This window comes from Formica exsecta, unplaced genomic scaffold (genome assembly GCF_003651465.1).
Source record: "Formica exsecta isolate Colony F162 unplaced genomic scaffold, ASM365146v1 scaffold867, whole genome shotgun sequence".
Lineage (NCBI taxonomy): Eukaryota > Metazoa > Arthropoda > Insecta > Hymenoptera > Formicidae > Formica > Formica exsecta.
The window spans coordinates 23,228-29,680 of record NW_021853639.1 but is presented as its reverse complement, the minus strand read 5'-3'; the positions used below and the strand labels follow the sequence as shown (position 1 = coordinate 29,680).

The following is a 6,453-nucleotide window of genomic DNA, read 5'->3' as shown; positions in this document are numbered from 1 at the left end:
TTTACCTGATTTTCAGAGCGTCAAGTTCGTTCGACCCGATTCTAACGCTTCGAGACGTTTAACTTCGGGATCATAAAGATAGTGGTTGCGCCATTCCACTGACTCATCCTTCTTCGAGTCTGGACGTAACAGTATTTTGTTTCATTATATAATAGATACAAGTTCTTCCTGGAAGAAGAAAGGGATCAAATATTTATGTATATGATGATTATTTGTACTGTATGGATAATCGCTATGACAATGTCTTTCGATGTAACATACGGAAGACAACAAAGTGTCCAGGCTACGTCATTCAGGATAATAATAGAGCAAACATGTTGAAGGAACATAATCATCCAAAGTTACCACTCATCAAACAACAGATTGAAATGAAAGAAGAAATACTAAGACTCTCTCGCGAAACTCATATTGGACTAAAAGAAATCTTTGATTCAGTTTGCAGAAGGTAAAATTATTGTATTTCTTCCATATGATTTATCAAAATTTCTATGATTTATAACATAATGATTTTGCAATTTTATTATATTTTGACTTGATTGTTTTAAGACATCTTTAGTAGCAAAATCTTATGATCTAGGAACATATTATCTTTGATATTTTAAATATGTTAATATTTCTAGTTTGAAACCTGCCTACATCTTTAGCATCCTGAGTTTTAATTTTTGGTAATGTTTCAATTTCTTGATTTTGTGTATTTTGTGTAAGAAGACAATTTGTATATCAGAAATCTTGTTATTAAATAGATCACATAATTTTATAATATCTTGAACAATCAAATTTTATAGCTTTGATATATTTTCAACATCTTGATCTTGATTTGAAAGTTTAAGACTTCTTTTAGCAATTTTCTTATTAACTGAAATTTTAGATAAAATGGATTCTGTATATAAAAATCTATTTGTTGATATGTGAATCCTGTTGTTGATTTATAAGTCTCTATTGCATAATTGTTTGAAGAAATTACTATCAAGAGACAAATGTTTTTAATCGGCCTTTTTAGGAATTTCTTTAATACAGTTTTGTGTTGAATTATTATTTATAATGTTTGCATCTTTAATGTTGGATGCATCCACTATTTTTTCAATAATTCTAACTTCAACAGGTGCAATTTCATGTTCCGCATTTCTTAATTCAAATAATTATTTTGAATGTTTATTAATATATGTACAATTATCCTACAGTGTACTTTTATTTACATTTGCATCACTTTTATAAATATATACTTCTTAACATATTGTTTTTTATTCACATTATTATTTAACAGTAAAGAAACAGTTGAGTCTCTGTGTGTATTAAGACATATATTACTATCAAATGAGAAACTTTGACTAAACTTCTTATCTTTATTTATATCACAACTGTTTATTTTAATTGTTTGTTTACTTCTATTGATATTGCCTAAAATATTATTTTAGTAATATACCCTATGTCTTCCTTTTTGGCTAAACCAATTTCTAACATGTTACTACTCAATTTTATATTAATTTTAAAATCTTATATGTAAAAATTTAATACGAATTTTTTCTATTGTACTTGATCACTGTTAGCCACAATGAATAAATAAAACTCATTCAAAAATTATAAAATTTAATCAATTTGTATGTTTGTATGATTTTTATTACGGTTTTTGTATTAATAGTGCATTATATTTATAATATCTCTTTTCTTTCTAGTAATCCAGATGCAGCACAATATTTGAGTTTTGCATCTATGAGATGTAGCATGCATCGTGAACGTATAAAAAACCGGCCGTCCGTACCTGAGACTTTGGCATCATTTAATGATATTTTAGAACACTCTAGCATTATGCAAAATATCTATATAGAAAACATAATTACAACTGATGGGAAAACTGCAATTATTTTATTAACTGATTATTTACTACAAGCATTATCTTCTACTACTGAAATCTATGTGGATGGAACTTTTTCTATAAGTATAACTGCCTCTTCTTGTAATTAAGAAATTCTATATAAATTTTTATAAAATGTTGTAACAATACGCCAAGATTGTGGTAACACATAGAGCAATATTGAGTCTAATTATAAAAATTATTTTACGTATCTTTTTTAAGGTTCTCCCACGCAAGCCTCATATTGCGCAACTTTATTCTGTACATATACGATACATGGATACGGTAAGATATTTATTTAAATCATTCAGTTTTTTTAAGCATCAGAAATGGATAACGAAAATAAATAATTTAATATTTTCAGGGTATTGCAACATTATTCGTATTATGTGATGTACGTACAACAACTTTGTATAATGCTTTGTGGAACAAAATTACACAACTGGTACCACAACTTGAACAAAATATTAAGTTCGTTGTGAGCGATTTTGAAATGGCTGCAGTAAAATCATTAAATAAGAAGTTTCCTAGAGCTAACTTAACTGGATGTTGGTTCCATTTCAATCAGGTATAAATAATCATTCTTTGGATACATATAACCATTCATTAATAGTATATTAGACGTGCGCGCGCGCGCGTGTATAAGCGAAGCGTGTGGCATAGTAAACAGCGTACTGGTCTACAAAACCGAATTTTTCTGATTCAATTCCCGACAGAACTAGACAACTTTTAAAAAGCTTTTTTCTCTTCTTCGCTGGAATAGCAAGGCAAATAGAATAGTTCTTGGCCATTATCTTATAGCCGTTCGAAATTGGCGTTAAATTGTAGATTCCGTAAACCTGTATATCATAAGTATACGATGTGTGAGAACCGGAAGGCATAGAAGAACGCTATAAACCCGTACATATATATATACATACACTGTCGAACAATTAAGTTTCGAGTCTCGCTTCGCATTTCTGAATGTTTGATTCGTTTGTGTTGCCATTGTAGGAGGTTATTCACAACTCAATAATCAACACGTGGTGCAAGTTTTAAATTATTTGGTTCAATAGTTAATGAGATACAGTTACGTAAAATTGTGTTTAAAAATCGGTGTAATGAAAGGAACGCTTGACAACGCGCTAACATTAAATTCTGCGTTAAACTGCTATTCCATCGAAGAAGAGAAAGAAGCTTTTTAAAAGTAATATATACATTATATTATACAGGGTGGGAAAAAGTCCCGGACCCCTGAAATATCTCGGAAGGAGTGAGATATAGAAAAAAATGTTAAATACAAAAGTAGTAGGGTTCAATGTGGGGCACTTGATGGTGATCTTGATCTTGATCTTGAGGTCAAATTTAGAGGTCATTTCAAGGTCAACTTTATTTTTTTTAATGAAACCCCTTATTTTTTATTGTATATTCTTATAACTCTTCTTGAGACCTTTTCAAAACACTATTTGTATAACACAATTGGTATAAAAAAAATAATTATTTTTAAGAAAATATACTTATATAAGTTTTTTTTTTAACAATTATTTGTTTTTTTAAACAATTGATTTGTCTCATTATTCTGTACATAAAAGTATTACGGTAAGATTACTGTGTCCGATTGGGACTGTGTCCGATTGCAACAGTATGTGTCCGATCGGAACTGTGTCCAATCGGGTCTGTGTCCGATTGAGCCTGTGTCCGATTGGGCTTGTGTCTAGTCGGGTCTGTGTCCGACCGGGCCTGTGTCTGATTGGGCCTGTGTCCGATCGGGCCTGTGTCCGATCGGGCGTGTGTCCGATCGGGCCTGTGTCCGATCGGGCGTGTGTCCGATCGGGCCTGTGTCCGATCGGGCGTGTGTCCGATCGGGCCTGTGTCCGATCGGACGTGTGTCCGATCGGGCGTGTGTCCGATCGGGCCTGTGTCCGATCGGACGTGTGTCCGATCGGGCGTGTGTCCGATCGGGCCTGTGTCCGATCGGACGTGTGTCCGATCGGGCGTGTGTCCGATCGGGCCTGTGTCCGATTGCAACTATATGTGTCCGATTGGAATTGTGTCCGATTGGGTCTGTGTCCGATCGAGCCTGTGTCCGATTGGTACTGTGTCTGATTGCAACAGTATGTGTCCGATCGGAACTGTGTCCAATCGGGTCTGTGTCCGATCGAGCCTGTGTCCGATCGGGACTGTGTCCGATCGAGCCTGTGTCCGAGTGGGTCTGTGTCCGATTGGGAAATATTGTCGTGTCCGATCGGTAATGTGCGCAATTGAGACTCACTCGTATATATATGGAGCATTTCATGACAAATCGGCCACCGTTTGACTTTGCTATTTTCAATTTGTCTGATTTTTTAGAAAATCTTTTAGTATTTATCGAAAGGAACTTACTTGATTTTTTTCAGATTTTTCTCTCAACTCATTAATAAAATATAAATTTTTTAAAAATTGACTCAAAATTTTTTTAAAGCTTATAACTTACTAAAAAAACATTTTTTTTTAAGTTATAAGTATCATTTTTTCTTTGTTTTGAAGTGAAATTTTGTTAAAAAATATATAAAAAATTCTCAGAAACTTATTTGAACTGTTATTTTCAATTTTAAGATCAAAATATTTTTTTTATCATGTATGTCATGTATAATTGATTTTTTTGCAAAAATTCTATAAATAACATAAAAAAAGTAAACTAATAGCAATATCTTTCACAAGAAAATTTTTATTTTTTGTATAAAAAGGTAAATACAAATATAGATTACATTACTGATTATTAAATAAAATAAGTTTAGTAAATTTAGTTCGGAGATAGTTATCTTTTTGTGACATTTTTTTGGCTTCGTGAAATAATCTTATATTAATATATAATTCTGTTATACATATATTTACATAATTGAGTGCGATGATTATCTAATATATTCTGCGTAAGTACATGATCATCCATCGTTTCATTTGAAAATGGAATACCTATTTTATTTAAAATCTTATTAAGTAACGTATTTTTACTATCAATTTTTAAAAATTGATTTAAACGTTCTCTAATTATTTTTTCTGATATGCGACAAATTAAACAAACATTCTTTAACGGTATTAAATAAGGTCATCGATTTTTAATTATGGACAATATTGGTATTTGAGTACCTATTAATTGACCTTTATTTGTATTGCAATTAACAATTTGAAAGTTTGTGAGATATGAATCTTGCAATATATTGAACAACATTATCGACATATGGGGTCAAATCCCATAGCGATTTTACATATTATTGATCAAAATTAATTGTTTCATTCAATCTTTCTGGATTCCCAATGAGATATTTAAAGTTTTTTAAGTGAGATGTAATGTGCCAAATTTTTATTTCATCAAATAGACAATTACCATTTTTAAATTCGCGTAGCTCATGATGAATTAACAAACGCCTATAAGCACTTTCAATTTGTAAAGCACTTGAATTATTTCAATCCTCCACGGATTATTGCACTAAAAAAAGTTTCTAAATAGTCTTGAGACAATTTATATGTTAATAAATATGGCAGTTGTAAAGTCTTTAATTTTTTAAATAATGGAAACCTAAACAAATAATACCAAGAAAACCAGTGTTACGATGAATATTTGAAATAGGTATACCATTTTTATCACATAATGAATTAATATATTCTTCAAACTTATCAGTGTGCATTTGTAAAATCAAATAGTTATTTTCCGTTAAAGGAGCATTGAATTCATGTTTTGAAATCTATTATTGCAGTTTAATATCTCACTAATATTATTAAATTGTAAACAAAAATAAGCTTTCCCGAAACAATTTTTTAACTTAGCTCTTACATTTTCATGAGGTAAATTCATCAAAAAAATAAATTTATAGACACTTTCGTTGAGGGTTTGCATTGCTAATCACATATTTATTCTATTATTTTAATAATTGATATGTTTGTTGGTTATTTTATTTCCTGCTCTTAAACTCTCATCATTTTAAGATTTCTGTAATTTTTAATATGATCTCATTCAGTCATTTTCCTACTTCGGGTTTTTAATATTTTTTTATCTTCTAATATATATTCCTCATTAATTTTATCATGTGATAAAAATTGAAAAAATACAAAACGTTTTTTTTCTTTTATTATTGGATTAATGAAATAAGGCTTATACTTTAATTGTGGAAAAGGATTTTTTGATATCTATAATCAACAAAAAGATTTTGCAAAATAAAGTTTTTATCGGTAAAACAGACCCTTTGGGATCCCCTTAAGTCCATAATAAAAATTAGCTCTTAAGAAGGTACACATATTTATATTTGAAGAAGCACCATCGAAAGTTATTGAGTAAACTTTGCATTTACTGTCGTGCAACTTTCTTTTTATTATATTTGGCGATTTATTTCCTTTATAAATGATCGATGTTATTGGATTTAGAACAGCTATTGAAGAGATTGCTTCAGGATTTAATCTTATTTTTTTATTGATTCTTCTGACATCTTTAGGATCGAAATGAACAAATGCAAATATGCGATACATCATCCATTTCACTTCATCCGCAAGCATTCAACCACTTGAATGTATGCATATTCTGAACATTTTTTTGGAAATCTTTAAACAATTATCAATTTTTACTTGTCAATAATATATATTTGTAGGGA

The 6,453-nt window shown here is 30.3% G+C and overlaps 1 pseudogene; it reads left to right on the top strand.

The window, feature by feature from the left end:
* Positions 1-368: 368 nt before the first annotated feature.
* Positions 369-6,453, top strand: part of LOC115244781 — an 8,149-nt pseudogene continuing 2,064 nt past the window's right edge.